The sequence below is a fragment of the Perca flavescens genome, chromosome 1 (assembly GCF_004354835.1).
Source record: "Perca flavescens isolate YP-PL-M2 chromosome 1, PFLA_1.0, whole genome shotgun sequence".
Taxonomy (NCBI): domain Eukaryota; kingdom Metazoa; phylum Chordata; class Actinopteri; order Perciformes; family Percidae; genus Perca; species Perca flavescens.
Window position 1 is genome coordinate 24,853,758 of NC_041331.1, and position 21,646 is coordinate 24,875,403.

General features: G+C 38.3%; 1 long non-coding RNA gene across 2 annotated transcripts; it reads right to left on the reverse strand.

Annotated features, from left to right (window-relative positions):
* Positions 1 to 286: 286 nt before the first annotated feature.
* LOC114559139 (uncharacterized) lies at positions 287 to 21,145 on the reverse strand. 2 transcript variants are annotated; one of them, XR_003693016.1, is made up of 5 exons: positions 21,034 to 21,145; positions 19,735 to 19,861; positions 15,203 to 15,294; positions 1,994 to 2,026; positions 287 to 773 (listed from the first exon to the last, which is right to left on the reverse strand). It is a non-coding gene; the product is annotated as an uncharacterized LOC114559139 (long non-coding RNA). The 2 variants fall into 2 exon arrangements; XR_003693017.1 differs by lacking the exon at positions 19,735 to 19,861.
* Between the last annotated feature and the right edge of the window lie 501 nt (positions 21,146 to 21,646).

The following is a 21,646-nucleotide window of genomic DNA, read 5'->3' on the forward strand; positions in this document are numbered from 1 at the left end:
AAACCCTAAAGTGACACCACAACACACCATTTGTTCATGGCCTTTACAACGTTATATACAAGTGATCTGACGTCCCTAGTGGCAAGATGACATTAATTTACAAATCACTGTTGAAAAAATAACTTTTGTTTTATGATGTCAAAAGAAATTCTGACGCAAAAAATAGTTTTCTTCTCCAAGTTACATAATTTTATCAACTTTATTGTAATGCTATAAGTTTAGGGCCCTAACTACTATAGCATATCCAATTTTAGGAAACTGGATGGATTATATTGATAGTCTAAGGCCTAAGGCGGAGGAGGTCATGTTGACTTGTTTATTTTTATAGAAAATGATCACAAGAGCTGAAAGGCTTGTCTCACATTAAAACATATAAGTCAGACTTTGTAGTTTGTAACAATAACCATAGAGCTTCAATGAATATGAACTGGTAAAGACAAGACAGAAGGGAGGGACAGATGAGGTGCGGCTAATCAACATCACATGGCAAACTAGTGCAAAAAAACATTGGACAGAAAAAGAGAGAAAGAGAGCGAGCGATGCTTGAGCAACTCTGAAATGTCCCTGCCAACTAATACTCCCCAGCTCTCCTCCTGCTGTGGACTAACTTCTCCTCTTCCTTCTTCTGTTTCTGTTCAAAGTCAATGTGGAACTAATGCGTTGTTTATTTCCCCACAAAGCTAGTGTCTGAGGTGTTCTGCTCACGCATTCCATCTTTATCTGTAGACATCCTGGCCCAAGAGTGATGGGAGATGCGGTATGTGGACCAGAGGCTGTAAAATAATGTTTCACACACATTGTCCCAAAACAAAAATGAATTAAGATTAATAAATAATCTTAAATTGTTCTGTATCATAATGTATCCTTCTGCAGTACAGAGTTTGTGCCTTTGTTTTAGTTGATGGAGAAGAAAAGCTGAGCATTTTTGAGACAGGGCCCAGTCGGTTGCTTGAGGCACAGACAGTTTTTTTTTTCATAGGGTGTAATGAATGCTCTTTCATGATTCTCTTGGTGATAAGACGTAATCTAAGATTGCATACACTGATAAAGGTCCTCCTGCACACCCTAGTGGAAACAGAAGGGGATGTTTGAAGTAAGGACATTGGGGATACCGCAGTCCCCTTGTTACTCAGAGCATCAGAAATCTAATCTAGTCCCACCTCCCTTGAACATTCATAAATAAAATATCAAGTAACTGAGACTCTAAGACAATCCCCGCCATGTCACAGTGGCAGAGAAGCAAGCATGGCTGGCCATGAGGAGGGCAGCCAGGGGAGAGTTTGAATCCCAACCGTGTTAGATAGTTATAGTTAATGAATTGAAAGCAGGAGCAGTTTTGCTGGGTCCCTGTGCCCCAGGTTGGCCCCGACTCGACCAGACCCAGCCTTCAGAAAAAAGGTGCTCTGTCTAATCTGGCCTCATTTTATGCCTCTTTAACTATGACCAATGTATTTAAATGGCTGTTTCTTTGACATATGCTCAGTTCAAATTATTCCTAACTGGAAACTTGTAGGGGTGATATTAAATATCCTTCAGGCCAGGCTGCCTAAAGAGAACATAGGAACATCAAAAGGCCAAACACTTCAAAAACTAAAACTAATGATCCTAGCCCACCTCCAGGGAGAAGGAGGTCTTCAACTTTGTCCGACAATCCCCCTGGCCACAAAAAAATATCCTTTTAAATCTCCTTTAAATGGAGATTTGACCATTCCCCCAACCCTACTGCATTTAAAGTGATTTAACATGAGATACATAATGTATATCTCCCTATCACTAAATCCACATGTGGGCAGTTGGGGTGAATTTGCACCATTGTATCGGACACATCTAGCCCTGTCTTTGCTAAATAAAATCTACAATATCCTACAAAATGAGACACTACACCGTTTCTACCCTTTCATCTGTATTGAGTGGACTTTTTGACCATATCTTTAGAGAATTTGAAGAACTTGTTTGCTGAGTCTACAGTCTGGGTTTACAGTAAAGTACTCACCACTGAAGGAGCTTGACCACCACCCTCAGGCCACTGCATGTGGAAATCAAGAAAAGAGAGAAAAAGCCACAGTCAGAAAAGAGAAAAATAATTAGAGAAGGGAAACAGCTGGCAACATTTATCTTAAACCCTGATGGGAGCTGACGGCAGCGATTAGGTAATAATAAACTACCCAACCTGCAGTTGTGAATGGGGTGACTGAACAGACACACCTGGTCAATCGGGGCAGAGGTGTGAAAGAAGTGAAAAGGATTAGAAGCAGCAGGGAGGGTAAAGTTGACACGATGCCATGAGTCCTACATGCACGGGTAGATGTTTAAACACAAAAATGGATTGATTCTGACAAATCAGTTGTGATGGTTACCCCTGTTGTGTTGTGTGTAGTCAAGTATCCAATTTAAAAGATTAAATAGTTTTAGCAGTGCAGAAAAAATAATACAATGTTTGATTTGAGACCGTAAAAGCATTAACATTAAACATGGCACTGCTAAAAGGTAAGTCATCAGGGTTTTACTAGTCTACATCCACGACGTTCCACTTCTGGGATTACTCTTGTTTTGTCGAAAATTCCGTTGGATTTCACTCTTTTCCTCCGCAGCACTGCGGAAGAAGGTCAGGGAAAGCGAGACTAGTGTTTTACTAACATCCAACTATAAAATTCGAAACAACAAATGCAACTTAATTTTAAAAAATCTACTGAAATAGTGCAAACAAAACATCTTGAACATCAGTAAATGGTTTCAGGTTTCCCACATTTCACGTTTCTACCTTTAAAATATAAAACACCAGACTCTGCTAACATGTTAAAACTATTTTCTTTGACAGATTCCAAGAACACGTCATACAGTACTTAGACAGAAAAACTGAAGCATTGCCGTAAAGAATAACCTATGCACATTAGCAGGCGCGGATTAATGCACAGGTTTTTGAGGCTGCAGCCTAGGGGCCCCACGTGTGCAGGGGCCCCGGATTAGCCAGACAATTTAAAATTATTTTGAATTTACTTCAGCGTGAAAAAAAAAAAAGACCCTAATTGGCCCATAAGAAAAAAATATTTTTTAATTGGCCCATTGTTTTTTCAATTGACTCTGGGCTCGCCAAAAAACACTTTAGTCAAAAATATCACATAGAATATTTTTTTCCATACACCCCCTACTTTGAAATTGAAATGGACTAGTTCTTAACGGTGCGCAGCGCGAAAGATAAACACAGCGACAGGAGAGCTGGGAAGTAAAGAAAGAAAGAAAAAAAGACGCCGATAAGTATTTGGCAACGCTGCCGAAGATGACAAACTTTTTTTACGACTACTGTTAGGGATACAGACATGAAGAACAACAGTCCAAAGTGATGAATATGCCGCTACAGCAGCGACTAGCTGTGAAGTGGCGCTAGGTGAGGATAACGTTAACCAAGACAATGAAGAGGGCAGCATATCTTTAAACAGCACCCTCTTTGGGATTTCTGCCTGCATGCAGTTTCAGGTGTGCATCTGCCAGGCTAGAACAGTGATAGAGATCATGGAGAAGAAATGCAAAGGAGGTGCTGAGAAGCTGCGTGAGGAAAAAAACGCTGCCAAATGTCTCAAATGGACAGACATGTTTTGGCCAGTAGCAGGACCTTCATCAGCTCCCGTGGCCGATGATAGCGTTGCTGGTGTCGGCTACAGTGACATGCACAGTGAGGAGGAGACTCAGGAGGAGAGGGACAGAGATGAGGGAGTGAGGCTACAACCGGCTGTGGTAAACACAACTCCCCTTAAAACACTTAACCCCTTGATAAAACTGAGTGGTGGACAAACTGTTGATGATAACACTACAACAATAAAAGAAATAGGCATGCTATACTGTATCATTGCATTAGTTTGGCTACGTGCGCAGGTATCTGAGTCTTGACTGATCATTTTCTCACCGTTTTATTATTAGGCTATATTAGCCTACCTTTCATTCAACAAAGTAGCCTACATCTTAATAATAAGCAAAACACCACCTTAAGGTTCATCAAACCTTAAGCTTGTGCTTGTGCATTTGTGTCCTTAAAGTAGCCAAGATAAACGTTGCGCATTATGCAAGCTTTCTTAATGAGAATTGTAGCTTTTCTATCTGCATTGGCAGACAAAAACTCATGCTAGACATCTTGAAATTAAAGCACAGGGCCTCTTCAGTCGTGAAATGATAAAAAAAAATATATATATATATATATATATATATATATATATATATATATATTTATGATTCATGAGGAGTATACCGTTTTATCATATTAATAAATGGCACTTTTTTTTATTTAAATGTGTCAACTCTCAATGATTCTTGCTTACCCCTTACATGGCGTTAATAGTTTTAAGGACTAGGAGTTGCTATACACATTCAGGGGAGAGCAAGGACAGGGGGGTATTTGTGATCTTACCGGTCTGGGCCAAAATGCCAGGGCCAATTTTTGGTCCCAGTCCCTTCTACTACCTATAACTCGGATCCTGCATCTGAATTCTAAAAAAAAAAATTCTAAAGGCGTGATGATTATGCAACAATATGTAGCCTACATGTTGTGCTGCTGTTTCATTATTGTTGTTAATAACAGTGTTATGTGCTGCTGCTGCTGTTTTTTTATTTTTATTTTATTCACACTTTAGTGTATTGCACAGTGGTTTGTGTCTCAGTAATGATCAGTGGTGGAATGTAACTAAGTACATGTACTCTAGTACTGTACTTGAGTCCAAATGTTGAGGTTCTTGAGGCTTTTCTTTTCATGCTGCTTTCTACTTCTACTCTGCTACATTTCAGAGAGAAATATTGTACTTTTTTCTCCACTACATTGATCTGGTACAGCTTTAGTTACTAGTTACTCCACTACATTGATCTGTTACAGCTTTAGTTACTAGTTACTTTAGTTACTCCACTACATTCATCTGTTACAGCTTTAGTTACTAGTTACGTTAGTTACTCCACTACATTCATCTGTTACAGCTTTAGTTACTAGTTACTTTAGTTACTCCACTACATTTATCTGTTACAGCTTTAGTTACTAGTTACTTTACACATTAAGATTTCTGCACACAAAACATGTAATTTATAAAATGTGATGTTTGATTCTAAACTAAACTAGCCAACAATATAACGGCCTACAAGTCAGCTGAGATGAATAGACCATTAAACACTAGTTGATCTGAATACTTCTTCCACCACTGGTAGTGATGTTGTGATTTTGCCTCAGTAAAACCAGGTGTTCTGCACTGCTGCAGATGCTGTAGCCTACCTGTTGGTTTATAAAGATAAAAGTGATTACCAGCTTGCTGTTGAACTGTGAATCCAGGGAATTCTGCTGCTTTTCTGTTTAGTTACATTTTCATTGTAATTGTTTTGGTGCTGTGGTGGCAGAGGATAATATCTGGTATTCTTTCCACTTACATCTCTGTTGATGTTAGTTTTATGATGTAGTTTTCTCATTTTACCTATGTGGTGTGGTGGTAGTTGGTGTGTGTGTGTGTGTGTGTGTCAGTTAAAATTATTATTATTATTATTATTATTAGCATGTGGACCATGTATGGCACTAAATACATTTTTCCAGTAAAGCACAATGATTAAGGGGGGGCCTCACACAAAGAGCATCCTAGGGGCCCCTGACCACCTTAATCCGCCCCTGCATATTAGTGACATTTTGAAATATTAACAGTGAAATGACTGGGCACCGTATGTTTTGAAGAGTGTTTTTTGTTCTAACAAAGTGCTTTCTTTTCCAGAATATTTTCTTTCTATAAGCAGTGGGGCTAAACAAAAGCAAATGTTAAACTTCATTTCTGTGAAGTTGTGCCTGGCTTTGAAAAACAAAACTTACACTCTCCAGTCTAGAATCACCCACTGCTTCGTGAGTCGGAACGAGTATCTACATGGATTAGTGCAAATAATTTATGACACCACGGTTTTAAACAATACTGACATGTTTTTGTTGCAACAGCCAAAAAGCCAAGAGAGGCAGAGTGTAGAGACTGTAAAATTTCAGGCAGCTATTTCGAATAAACAGAGTGTGGTTGTTTGAAAAGAAGCTAGTGAAGCAAGAACCACACTTGGGCTGCCCAGCCAGTGTGCTAATATTGAGTTAAGGGATGCCACACAGAGACATACTTAACACAATGCATTTCATTTGATAACTCCCAGCCTTCTCATTTCTTACCAATGTCATTGCTGTACTTCATACAATGCCCAGAAAAATAAATACATGAGAATATGTATAATTTTAAAACAATTGAGGCGGTAATTCAAAAAAGGAAAAGTATATTGAATGCATTGTACTATGGCAAATGAAAGCTAGGAATCTACGGTCAGATTTCACCAAAAACAAAAAGGTCTACCAAAGAACAAATTCTTCTATTTCAAGTTCTAAATGCACCAAGTGTCTGCAGGCCATAAAAAGGATCAGGTTGCATTGTGAAATATAACGTTACTTATTATGGAGCAATGCTTTTCTCAATGCTGACCACTTAAGTCGTTTGTTTATTTCACACAACAGAAAGAAATTGCCATAGTTATGCCACGGTGTATCAAGGACAACTTCACAAGCACCATCTGAGGGCACACACAAAGCATCAAGCTACTTCTGCCAATCAACTTCAAGCCTTTTCAGCAATTTAAAGTAGAACCAGTTGGCCCTCATAGACTAAAATGTTTCAGGGCTTTGCCTGAAACATTCTGAGCTCTCTGGGGCCATGAGTCTTTAAGAGTTTGGTTTCATCCAACCATTTAAAGTCTATCAATTCCCACAACCAGTTGTACTCCGTTGCAAATTCCTAGACAATTTTATTTAGGACTCAGACTTGATATGTGTACTGTTGCAAACAACAGTAGCAGACCATAGATATGCAAGAAAACTGAAGTCAGTTTCCCCTGAAGGAAATCCATTTAAAAAAAAAAATCTTAGCTGGCTGGATGTAAACCTGTAAGTATTAACCCGGAACAGCTGTCCTCTAGTCCGCGAGAACTCCAGGGTCCACCATCAGAAGAATAAGCCCCACAGTCCTGTTAGCCACATGCCACATGTATTTAATTTTCAACATCTGCTGGCGTCATGCTTCTATGCTTTCCATTCCCACTGCACATTCTTCACAAATTCAGTAGCTTCCTTCTTCAGCATTTGTAAATGTTGTTGATTGTGGAAACCATCCATGTTTACTTTGACTCCCAGGCCATTCCTGGGCAAGCTCTAATTACCTGCAGCTGTTCACTTTGCTGCTTTCATTGGCTATATTCTTTAAACACAGACTTAGGGGTTTTCAATATAAATTATACATTTCCAACACACTGAATAAAAAAAGTCTTGTTACAAGCATAATCATAGTACTTTTCTGTTATGCTTTGACAATTATCACAATTGGTACACATTCACAAAAGGGCAAAATATTGGGTGAATTAAATGTTCCTATCATTGGGTTTTGCACCCAGCTGTAGATTCTTGGTTGACCTCTTGCTCAGCCATAAATCAGTATAATGACTAAGTGAACTAACACTGTCAGTTTCAATATACAGCACGTACATTACACATGCTTTCATTGCTTGCCAACATCACTGTTCTCTACAGTATAGAAAGTCCCACCCTGGAGACAGTACACTTTGGTATTTTTCTTTCATTATCAGACTCTTGAATAACATGTTTATTTATCCTCTCAAGCCTCTAATGTCTGACTGCAAAGAGGGAAGAGAAAGGTAAAAGAGAAGGAGAGAGAGCGAGAGAGAGAGGAGCAGTCAGCTGCTATTTGCCTGAGGACCTTGTCTGCTCTCACCTGCTCTGTTTGGCAGCAGTGTAACAGCAAATTTTACACCGTCTAGGACACAAATTGGCATTCTGAACTCTGGTTATTCCTCCAGTATAATCTAATTAAAAGACACTGCCAGTGGGGTAGAAATCAGAGCATTATAAAGTTTGATCGACAGACCGACATAAAAGTGTTTGCAATTTCAAAACATACTGGGCACGAGCGTAAAACTTCAGAGCCTTGGCTGGAAGAGGTTTGGGATAACCGAATTAGCCCAACTACACGCTCTGTGGTGAGTATAAGCACAATATTAGGTGCTGAAATAAGATTTTACCGTATTTTCACCTTTGAAGTCCACCCGAAAACTTTGTGACTGACATCAGATATCAAGTTATGAAAGGACTAGTGAACTGGGTGTACCGTGTGCAACAAATGTGTTTTTATTTTCTTTAAAAGCATGGCTAAGTATGGAGTTTCCTGGCCACATTCCAGTTTTGATATTGTGAAGTAAAAACACAGCTGAAAACAAAAAGAGAAATGCACATCATGACAACTTTATATGAAGGAAAAAGCTATAAAAAACGTACAGGTTCAAGTTGAGAGTCTTTTGGAAATCTGCTGCGAATACTACAATCTATTTTTCAAACAATTTACATCCACTTGAGATGCATTCTTGTCTAAAAACATTCCAGTGTTTGTACCCCCGTATTTCTATTCACAAGGTTGCAAAGGCTGGAGCTCATGTGTTAGAGTTAGGGTATGAGCCACAACGTGACATTTTACAGTCAGTTCTGATTGGGACAATCTATAAATAGTCCTAGTAAAACATTGGGACAGCCAATCCAGCCTTAGTCTTGATTCATTGTCTTGTTCTAGTGTCCAATGTTTCAATGAGGAACAAAAATGTGTCCAACCTAGCTAGAAAGCTAAATCCTAATCATAGAAAGTTTTGAGGAAAAACTATTAAGCACTGACTAATAACGAAAAGGCAGGTATTAGCCATGATGATCCTGAATGGTTTTTAAAAATGTATCAACCCAAAAAAAATTTCATCTGTGAAAATAGTGGTTGCAATCAAAATTGTCTCATGTGCTGGAAAAGAGTGTGTGGAGATAATGTGACAGTAGGGTCAGTCTCACAGTTTTTAGCTCTCTTGTCTCTGGCCACGGAAGATATCAATGCTATATCGAATGATGTCCTACAACAACCATACGCCAATACAGAAGTTGTCTCAAATGTCTAATAGGGCAGGTTTATAGTTCCTTTTCACAACTACTCTGTAGGAAAAACTCTGCTGGCAGAAAATGTGGCATTCATTGACCATAATCAAAATTTGTCTCAGCACAACTCATTGTGTAAAAAGGCTTTCAAAACATTTTTTCCCCGAAAGAAATGTTTAACCATTTGACATAATAGTCATAGTCAGTATTGGGGAGTAACGGAATACATGTAACGGCGTTACGTATTCAGAATACAAACTATGAGTAACTGTATTCCGTTACAGTTACAATTTAAATAGTTGGTATTTAGAATACAGTTACATTGTTAAAATCAATGGATTACATGACGATACTTCTGTTTCACAAGTTTATTCACTCTGAATAAATTAAGGCAACTTAATGCATTTTCCAGGAGCCCCAATATGAAATAGAAAAAATAGCTATTTGCGTGATCAGTCACAATGGAGTCGGAACCGGCACTACAGGGCCAGGGCAGCAATAAGTTTCTATCTTGGAAATTCAAACAGCATTTCACATTAAAGAACGAATGGGGAGAATGAAATACAGCTAACTGTGCCGTGCATCCTCTGCTTGCCAGCAACCAGCCTCCTTTCAGTGTCCAAATTACTCCACCTCCAACCTGAAGAAGCATCTTAAACTAAGTTATTTTTTTAATTAGCCAAGGGTAGTCGTCTGCTGTAGTTTTACTGGTCACCTTGCTATTTTAACGCTGACGTGCGACTTTATATTCTCCTAGGTGCTGATTTACTAGCTCCAGAGCCGTTTAAAGACTATAGCCCCGTTTGACATGCTAACTAACGTTAGCTAAAATTAGCTTGTGGTAGCTTAGACCGCGGTTAGATTTTTGTAGTATGCAGTTCGGGACTACCAATACAATAATCTATCTGCTTGTTCAGGTACACATTCAGCTAGTTGGAATAAAAAGAACACACCAGTATAGGCCTGTTTAGTAAGCTGGATGTGATGGTCGCATTCCTACACTTATAAAACGCATTTCAATGTGGAAGTAATCCTGAAGTAATCCAAGTATTCAGAATACGTTACTCGGATTGAGAAACGTAACGGAATATGTTACAAATTACATTTGTGGGCATGTATTCTGTAACGAAATACGTTTTGAAAGTATCCTTCCCAACATTGGTCATAGTCACGCAAGAGATTGATCTAGGGTGTTACGTATGGGGAAGGCTAATCTCAAGTAACAATAAAGCTACCAAACATTCCATCTAATCATCTAGTTACATTACCAAAACTCATTACACAAAGTGGCCCAGAGGCTTATGCAGCTCAAAAAGTAGCATTCAAAAAAATAGTTATGAGTACTTTACCACAACATTAACCACTTTAAGGAAAGTTGTATATCTGCATCTAAAAAAAAAAAAAAAAAAAAAAGAAAAAGAGACTAAATGTATTTTCCCCCTCAAACTCAACATAGACAACATATTATAGCCAAAGCCCACAGCACAATGTGGGACTTTTTAACAGACATAAATAATAAGGCTCTCCAAAATGTCAAGGACAGCTGTGTGAAATGTTAAAGGCAATAGTAAAACAAGGCAAGTAGGCCAAAGACATTTTCTATCGTGGATAAAACACAAAACAGTGTAGTAAGGGAGATGCTTCACAAGAGCAGGATATAGTAAATCCTACTTGTCAGGAAGCATGAGACAAAGGCTGTCAACATAAAGAGGAAAAACCCATCGAATATTTTGCCGTACAAGACAAATGTGACCCCTGAGAATGTCCAAACAATGCCAATACATCACCGCTCCCATTAGCTGTATACAGGCTGAAGGAGGAGCTGTTTAATTCCAATGCTAGCCTTGCAGGCCAACCACATTTGACCTACATATTTAGTGATCTGCACACTATTCTCTTAACCCTGAGGCTTGTAATAGTTGTGAGGCATGACCAAAAAGAGAAAGCATCAAAAAGAGTCCTATAAAGTGAAGGATGGCTGCTACTAACTTAACAGTTCGGAAAGATATTATTATTAGAGGATGTACATCTGAATACATCTCTCTCAATGCAACTTGTATAACACCATGTATAGTCAATGTTTTGACACCGTTTTAATGAATTACATGTTCTCCACAGGCAACTTCTAGGAACTGTGGATTGGACACTTTGTAAATTAGGATTTCTGGTGGACTGAACACTTTCTCAGTCTGGAGTAGTCAGGCTGAGGCCAAAACAACCCACTGGCATCTCTTCCAAAGAAATTCCTTGTGAAATCAGCAAGATATTTATTTTCAGAGAAACCTCCTTCAAGGCCAGTACCAGTTCACCATTCTGATTAGACGGTACAATAATTCCTTGAGCCAATGCAGAGCACACCACTCAAGTGGGGGACAAAGTGAATGTAAAACCAATGAGTATGTGGTACACGGCCAATGCAATACTGGTAGATATGCAGGTTGAAAAAAGAATATCTGATGAGGTTGGGTTTCTTAAGTTTTATTCTCTATCTGTAATGTGCTATATGAATAAATATGCCTTGCCTTCTACCATACAAGTAAGTAGTCTACGTAGTTAAATGGTTTCTTCCATTTAGACCAGTTACAAGCGACATGAATCAAAGATTTGTGGCTGTGTTTTAGTTGTTCAATTATTGTAGTGATGTGGGTGTTTATTTTGACAATTGACCTGATGCTCCAGCAATTCCACTTCCTGCCCGGCCAGTGCAACGTCTCACGGCTCCAGCAAAAATAGACCTAGCGTGTATTTTTAACAGAGCAGAGGAGAGCTGCTTTTGGGATGCGCCGCTCTGCGGCTGGTGGAATCACAAGCATCGTCTTGAGTGGCTGCGGTTCCTCTGTCGGCCTCCAGAATGCAGCACAGACGCGCCTAGTGGAATTTAGGGGTTACTGTACCTGTAGGAATTTCTACAGGCTGTTCCAGAGCCATGACAAAAAAAATGCACTCCCTTTAGTCTTTAGGAGTAGTTAAGAGGTTCCTGCATGAGGCTGCACACAAGCTCACAAAGACTTTAGAAAATAAAGTAGAAAACTTTAAAGTAGCCTGTCCCTTGCTCTCAACTGTATAAACATAAAATTATAAAATACCGTAAGTTAGACGAATAATTATACTACATCTTTACTGATATAGATCAACTTTGTCAAACAAGTTTAGAAATTACAAAAATGTATTACTATACTGTTGGTTTGAGTCATGCCGAAGCTTAACCAAATGTAATTTTAAATAACAATAAGCACATTTAATTTCTGTGAATATGAGTGTGAAAAAAATGAATGTAATTCTGTCTCCATTTAATATCCATCAATATCTTGTAGACATTGTATCCCTTTCTTCTTTTCATAATTCCACATGGTAAATTTCCTGAAACCCTAATGAGAAAAGCAGAGCATGAAAATGGCTACCGGGTCTCCTCGTTCTCCCATTCTTCTCAGTCTATGCTAGCGGAGTTTATTTTTTTATTAATTTTATTTAATTATCCCACAAAGCTCTTTTTTTCTACACTGGGCCATCTCTGTCTGTGTCCTACTCCCACTGTGTGAGCTTTGTAATTTAATAAAGCTTCATTTAAGAGAGAAGTTGATTAAAAAATTAAGCTCCAGTGATCACCACAGCCTCAGCCCTCCCCGTTTTATGAAAAGATCCAATATTTCATATTAAGAACATGTCAGCTAGAAATTATCACCGCAGGACAGGTTAATGCTTTCCATACAATCATATGACAATGACAGCAAACCTCACTACAGACAATGACCCACTAAAATGTGGGGAATTACAGGAGTTTAGACAATTTCACTCCTTTACTTTAGGTCAGGCATTTTTTTCCCCCTTTTCCCCTTGTCCCTGCTGTCCAACACATTCTCACTCCCATCACATCAAAAACCAACGCTTGGTCAGGTACCTTTGGTGTTTGTTATTTATGCAAAAAGTCTCCTTTAGCGTCAAATTTAGATGCGCTTGGTCGAGACTATTGGAGTCAGTTTTTGACGCTCTGGGTCGGGACATACGTTAAACTTACATGCAGCACAAGAACGGGACAGTTTGGTTTAGGAAAAACTGGCCTCCTAGGTGAAAAGCCTGTGTTGTTTGACCCATCCACCACCCCAACCAACCTCCTTACACAGACTTTCGGTCTTTCATATTACTCGCTACCGTTGTCGCATTTAATACTACGTCATCTTACAGTGCTGCGGTCAAGCTGCTGCTCTGCCCGGTGCGTTCCATACAGACGCCAAAGGGCGATTTTTGCGTCAGTATCCGACGCCGAGAGCCACTGACCAAGCGTCAGTATTTTACGACTTGGGAGTGAGAACGGGCTGTGCTGTCATCCTATCATCCACGTGTTCATTTTTCCAGTCATAATTCAAATTTTTCCGCTTCACCTGACAGCAGGTGACTGCCAAAACTTCACACAGGTGTGAATGAGATTTCTTATATTTCTACCTCTTTAGAGCGAATGATGACACTGTGCTGCAATACTGGATTGAGGAGAAGAACAAATTCTACTGCCCTCTGCTTGTTTTCACTGTACAGCATAATTACTTGTACTCATACAAAGTCTTTGAAATACAATCTCCCTAAGTTATCCCATCTGTGCAGCAAAGTGTACACAGGCACACAAAGTCACTAATATAGAAAATGTGCAAGCTGTCAACTCCTATTATAAAAAAGAAAGAAAACTAAATGATAGATCCAATATCTGCACTGCAGCTTAAATGCCCTCTCACTGCTGGAGAAACATAATCCACACAATTAATGCTTGAAAATTATAGCCTGGATCTAGTGGCAGTTTTGAACCATAAGTTATTGATTTGGAAATGAAAACCTGTACTGTTCAAGGTTAAATCCAGTCCACCCTCATTACTGCTCTGTCCTTGAGAGGCCCGCACCAGGGCTGCTGCAAGGAGTAGAGAGGACAGCTTTAATGAAGGTGAATTTAATGGGATTTAATGTAGCTGGGGGCAATGGAGCAGCAGAGATATAGTTTTAACAAAGAGCAAGGGACCAAGGGTACAGCCAAGAGAGCAGCCATTTTCCTTTCTTTTTATTTATTTCACATTTGGCCGAGCAAAGTAAAAGCACACCACATTTTCGTCTGACTCAGCCCCAAGAGACAGTGGTTACACTTCTATAGTCAGGACAATACAGGCCTCTAGCTTTCCATATTTTATAACAGGCCATCATTTTGACAGATTGTAATACTCAGACATTGTGTTGGAATTAGGGATGGACGATGTATTTTGTCAAAAGGATATAAAAATGTCTCCCGTATATATTTTTCTATATCGTTTCTATAGCAATGTTGAAAAACCAGAAACCGAACTGTTACAATATTTATATAATTTGTATGCTTTCATTATGATCCTTGCACATTATGTTCATTTTGCACTCAAGTTCTTAATAAAATATTCAGTACTTTTAGTTTGCACAGGAATATACAAAAACAGGCTTTACCATGTGGTTATTTCATATATATTTATTTATTTAATTAGCAGAAAACATATATTGTGATAATTATCGAGACATGAAATGATCTTTATCGGGATAGAAGATTGTGGCCATGTCACCCAGCCCTAGTTGGAATTACAATGTTTAACACTTATGATCTTTAAATGTTAATCTATTTTTTTGGCGTTTTAGTTTTTTTTCTAAGATGGGACAGCAAACATTTGATCCTCAGTATTAATCTGTTTTAATCCTGCAGAAAGAAAAACACTATTGACCTAATACTGAATATAATGTGATTCAAAATAATGTGATGATGCAGGCAGTATTTCACATTTACGTCATGTGTAAAACATCTTTAAAAAGGAGCCTACACACAACTTACTAAGGTCTATTCTCCCTCTCCTCTTACTGAGCAAGTGTTTGATACACTAAGGCAATTGCATATTTGCATATTGCATATCATGCTTCTCCAGTTCAGCATTGTGTGGGTGACTTAGGCTGCTTAACACAAAGCTTTAGGACAAGTAGTGTTCCTAAAAAAACATTTCCATAACATGGTTCCATTATTAATTGTGTGGAACCCTCACAAATACAGGATGCCATAGTTTGCCTCACGAAGCTTGGCCCCTCAGTTTGCAAGGTCATGATCACATGGCTATCCCCTTAGTCTTTGTGAGCTTGATGTGAACAACGTGTGGTTTCTGCAAATAACATTACATGGCCCGCTCCTACAGTAATGCCACATAAATATGCCAAAATCTTGAAAAGCAAAAAAAAAAAAAAAAAAAAAAACTTTCATACCTGGATTTAAGACCCTTGCACAGTCATTTCTCTTATTTTTTCCTTTCCCTTCTCTTCCCTCTCTGAAGATCTGCAGAAGAGCTGAGAGGGTACTAATTCACATACAGAAAGAGAGCAGGGAAAGAAAAGATGCAATTACAAATGCCAATGCTATGATATAATTCATACAGTGTGTGTTGTTATCAGCAGCAATTCTTAATAATCATTCTGGGCCAACAGCCAAACTCATTACTGATCATTGCCTTGCCTTCCTCTGGAGCTGGATGCAGTATAAAAATTAACTCCACTTCTATCCTTCACTTCTTCCACAGTCTCATCAAAACAAGCAAAAAAAGGTTGTTTTTTTTTAATCTTCTGCTTGAATTGAATAATACCCTTAACTGCATGTTTAATGCTGAATCCCACTGTAGGTTTTTAAAAAGAAAAGCATCTCTGAAAGATCAAATAAGGAGCACATATTTAAAGACATATACCTAAGGTACATGTACCAACTGATTAAGGCATGCTTTTCAAGAACACTAAGCCTGTGCCAGTGTGAATATAATATTTGAGCAGAGGGCACTAAGAAATGAGTAAGGGGCAGAAGGCAGAAGGCCTGAAACGTTTGAGAACATTTGGGGAAGCTACGAGACTTGACTGATAGGGGTACTAAGCCTACATCAAGGGGGCACCAACAATTCACATGCATACAGACAAGATACAGCATAATAACCTGATAAAATGGCCATTATGAGTGTGTTTCCATCCCATACAGAAGTTATTAACTGACCAGATGATATCAAGATGCTGCTTATACACCTGTATGATCATGGTGACTCTTTGTCTAAGTATCATTTTGTTTCAAGTTAAAATGTTCCAAAATAAATGGTCACAAAATAAAATCAGGCCATCTTCCATAAAATAAAAAAACAATACAAAATCATATATGAAATACATGGATTAGTAATGTTCAGGTTTTATTGGGCAGTGATGATAATGTGATTGAAAAGTATCAAATGTTTTCTGAGAAATCTTTAAACTCCGTTGAAGAGCTCCCCTGCTGACCCGCAACCAAGAAACCTCTTCCAGATTTTCCTTTTGCCAAAGAATGTCATGTTTATTTTGAAATGGACTTTAGAAACCACGTCAATGCTAGTTAATTTTTCAAAAAAAGAAAAGAAAAAAAGCTGCGATAGCTATAAAAACGAGCCGCATTGTTCACACATCTGCATTTTCCATTTAATCTTTGACTTTCATTGGTGCCGTCTGTAATCCCTCAAACATGACTAATGGGAAACATCAAGTACAGGTTTGAGAACAACTGTTTTTAATTAAAATGCTGTTTTACAGATGAATACGTTTTTTTTTTTTAAACCATTCCGCACAGTACTATGTATGTTTTTCTTTAATATGTTGTTGTTGTTGTGGACACACTCCGACCTCAAAAATAAAATACGAGCAGGAAGAAAATGATTCAGATTCAACCACAGCTCAGCAAATCAAATCGCATTTTCTCCACTGACACTTTAGAAACAGCAAATATACCGCTTCAAACTAGTATTAACCCTGACACACAAAGCTCCAACGCATCTTAGGATTTTGGGTTTCCTGTTAACATAACCAAAAAAAAAAAAAATGTCCTTAAAACAGATGGGTGGCATATGAAAGCATCTTGAGAAGGCCACGCAATGATTTTCTTTATTAATTGTGACAAGGAAACAGGCAGAAGGGCTTCTCCACTTGAGCCATTCTTTAACATGGGTTTGTAGTGGTTTGTTCAACCCACACATCTCAACTTACCTCATCTACAGCACTCAAGGTCATACTGAGACTTTAAAGGATATAAGGGTCACTAGAACAGCTCTGACTTTGGGAGTTACTACTCAAGCACTGGGCTTTGATGTCACCAACTTGTTTCATCACTATCAAAAAGTGTCAAAAAGTAACTTGAGTCATCAATATTGTTTGTGAGGTTTGTATCTATAACATAATCTGCACTTGTGATTTATACTGGCAAGAGTATACCCTAAGACTATAAATACACTTTCAGAGAATCAGTCTCTGGTGCAGGGAGATGGTGCAGGGCCACGCACAGCTATTCTGTGAGCCCAGTTAAGGAATAGTTTGCCATTTTGTGAAATATGCTTATTTGCTTTCTTGCTGAGCATTAGATGAGATAGATACCACGTATGCCACTTTCATATCTGTAAATATGAAGCCAACAGCCAGTTAGCCTAGATAGCTAAGCATAAAAAACAGAAACATGTTTAAACATCCTATCCTGACTTTGTAACATCTTATGTTGTTTTATGTTGTTTAATCTAGGCTATACTGAAACTGAAGTGTAAAAGCGACAGTTATGTGTCAGAACGTTTCTTGGCCGGACGCAGTGAGTTCCGGACTTCATCACTGTGAGTACTTGTCACCATCAGTACGTTTACATGCACACAAAATATTCTACTATTATTCCAATTGTGACAATATTCCGAATTTGATACAGATCATGTAAACAGCATATTCCGGTTGGATATTCCGAATAAGGCCTTTTTCCGAATATAGCAATTTCTGATTAAGACGTGGGATATTGCGGTAGGCCTATTATTTGGGTTTTAGAGGCATTGTTTGGACATGTATACAGCACATTTGGAATATATGTGTCTCAATCAGGGTTTTTTAAGTTCAACAGTGACTGCCCACTTTTTTAATCGCTCTGACTCCTGAAGTGTTTTTCCCCATTCAATTGTTTCATTGACGTTTCAAAAACTGCTTATATACATATATCGAGTTTTAAGTCTGGAACCAAGCCAACCAGCTTTGAGATGAATAGTGAGCATAACACATTTGATTTGGTGAAAAAAAACATTTTGAAAATGGCAAAAAAGGCAAAAGGTACAAGACAGTGTACAGAAACTATCATAGACTTCAATGGTAGAAGCTCGCTCTAGCTGTTCGCAGTTTCGCGGTACGGTAAACGTTTCAATGGTAAGAGAGAGTTGGACCAATCAGAGACGTTGCTGTTACACTTAGGATTGTGGGTAGTCTAGTTTTTCTCCATAAGATTGCGGATAAAACGTTTTTCTTAAAACAAGGTTGATTTCATACAGACTTCTAGCTTCTACAGGAGCAGAAACTTTCGTTTCACAACTTCGTTGCTCGTGGTCAGTCTACCTTAGATGGTTTAGGCATTATGACTGATATTCTAAATCCTTATGGAGAAAATTAATGGGAAGAAAATCTTGTTTTATGAGGATTTACACGATTTACGACATTGCACTAGCGGTTAGCCAAATTAGCTTTTAGCTATATAAACTAATGTTAGCTTCCCAGTGGAGGCTAACAGCAGACCGCTACAACTACGACCGGACGACAAATCGTGCAGTGTCCAGTATCCTCAGTAAAACCATGTGAGAAACAGGATTACACTGCACGATCTGTACGACGCTTCCGGTCGTTGGTTTAAACATTAGTTTAGCTAGCTAGCTAACAGCTAATTCAGCTAACCGCTAACTGAGACAGCATTTAATAATTTTAAAAGACCCTCAAAATAAAACCTGAAAATAACCGTTATATAAAATATATATATAACAGCTGTAACGTCAGTTCTACTTTACTTGTGCTCATTCATTTGAAATACAATCAATCCATACTTGTCTTTATTGTTATTACTGTAAAGTCTTAATTTAGCTGTTGCCTGCTTTTCCGTGTTTAGCTTGAGTTAACATTATTTTAGACTGAATCAAGCTGTCAGCTAGCTAGCAGTTAGCCAAATTAGCGGTTAGTTTAGTTAAACTAACGTTTAGCTTCCCATGCAGTGTTATCCTGTTTTACACATGGTTTTACAGAGGATACTCAAGAGGATACTGGACACTGCACAATTTGTTCCACGCTTCCGGCCGTAGTTGTAGCGGCCAGCCGTTAGCCTCCACTGGGAAGCTAACGTTAGTTTATATAGCTAACAGCTAATGTCGTAAATCCTTGTTAAACAGGATTTTCATCAGCGCATGCACAGAATGAATCATGCAGGCAGAACGGATCGTGTACCGACAAGCTTCTCCTCGGAACGCGTAGCTCCTATGGCGCCATTTTGATGCTAACAAGCCATCACCTCCCGTTAGCATTCCATTGACTACCATTCATTTTGGCGTCACTTTGACAGCGAATAACTTTACATCTGATACGTTTAAAGATTATTTGTCCATTGTTTATTTCTAAAGAAACACGACAATGTATAAAAAGCTCCATTACCTTGTATCTCACGTTATGGCTCCGTAGCAGACGTTTTTGTAAAAATAAGTTTGCAAAAAAACGATTGTGTCATAACCACGCGACTTACTGTCGCATAGTAGAGGAATTACCGTATAGTACAGGAGAAGCTCGCAGGCAGTTTCGACTTACATTAGCTATTGAAGTTTAATTACTAATGTTAACTAGCATTTTAGTTAGCAATAATTAGCCTGTGCCTATGTTATCTCCTTACATATACCTACACTCTCCGTCTCTGCAAGATTCGGAATGTTTGAGATTTCTCTTGGCACAGCTACCAGAAGACTTACAACTTTCAGACAGGTTGCTCACGTCACATCTACGTCTTCGTCTTCTTCGTGCTCAGTTGGAAGCTGCGCAGTAACGCTCAGCCATCACCGGAAAAGTGCATCTAATATCCGTCCAGAGCAACGGGATCTGTTGGTCCATTTTATATATGTCAATGTGGAGACCCGATAAGGAGAAACACAGCTAAAGTTACTTTTAAACAGTATCAAAGACTTGGATATCAACAGGTTTAGAGGTTACTCACTTTCATCAGCCACGTAAACAGCTTAGTCGGAATATTGTTTTTTTCGGAATTAGGGCAAAAAACTGAATATTATGTGCATGTAAACGTAGTCAGTGACTCACTGTGCCAAAACTAAATAAATTTAGACAGCCCTTATTTTCCAGCACACTCATTGGCCCAAAAAGCATTTATTTGGTGATTTGCTTGCCAAACAATATGTAGACATCTAGGTCACCTGGATTTTAAATTTGGTTGAAAATTTAAATTTGTTATACGTTAACAGCATTTCAATGGCTATATGTAGGTGTCAATATAATACTGTTAGAACATGCTTTACATTGATGTGCAGTCACCTCATGCTGTTGAACAATGGATACAGTACAATGGATAAACGGTTTAGTTACGGAGGAGCAGAGTTAAAAATGTTCTACCTACCTCACCTGTAATCTAATATTAATCCTGACTGAACTGATCTTTTGTTGTCCTCCAAAGCTTTCTAAATCAATACTGAATAACAGAAAACATGGACCCTTTCCGCACAGCACTTTGACTGAAGAGAACGGACTTAAATACTCACTTTCATTTCCCCTGTATACCTATTTGAGCAACTGCTATTCTGTTAGTTTTGTTTTTCTGGCAACTTCATAGTCATAAAAGCTGCGTTAACCAATTTTGACCACTAGAAGACAAAAACGTAAAATACATCAATACAGCCCCTGGTAATACGAGTTTATCAAGACCGTATATATGGCCAACAAGTTAGCTAGAAATAAATTGCCTAATTATCTAACAGACACAAAACATTAACAGTAGCCTATCATCTAATTAATGTTGTGTTTGTGGCCAAATGCTAAATGGAAGTCTGGTTAATTTCTTAGTTAGCTTTAGTCTGGTTTTCTAACTCTTCAGACAAATCTGTTGGTCTTCAACGTTAACTTAAATGTTAGCTTGCTAAATGTTCACCTGTAACGTTAGCCTACCCGGTAACTTACTTGGGTCAAGCATCTGTTTTCTGAAAGAAACGTTAACATTAAAAGCTTACTTTAAAAAAAAACGCGGGTCGTTTGACGGCACTTACTGCTGTTTTGAAGACATTTTTCGGATTTGTTAAAGACGATTCCAGCTGAAACAAGCAGTGTTCCGTATGCTGCGCAATAAACAAGATGTTTGCAAAGTTGCGGCTGTTTCAATTAAGCCAAAGATGACAGCCGGAAGTTACTTTTTTCTTTTTTCTTTTTTTTTGCTTATTGAAAGTGAAGCACGAAATATAGCGATAGGCTGTGGACAAAAATATTGCATAAAATATATCCAACAAACATCTCGAAGTGAATGCTAACAAATATAACAACAATAACAAATGCACCTTGTTAGAAAGAACAAGAAACTCTAACTCATGTTTTATAAATGGTTGTTCATTCTGTATCACATTGTGGAAGGACTTTGAGAATTACACAGGCTACTATAACGACAACTGTAATCACCGTTGAAGGAAAGAATGTCATTAACGATACTTAAAGATAAGAACGTATGTACTATTGTAAATCTCTTTATTTTATTGGGCAAGTTTCACATTCACAAAGCTATAAATGCTCTAAGTCAACCCCATGTTTAAGTCATTCTTAAATGACATTTGTACTTTGAGTCTCTTTAACTTGTAACGAATAAGAAAGGCCTTTCAATAACTACTCAGA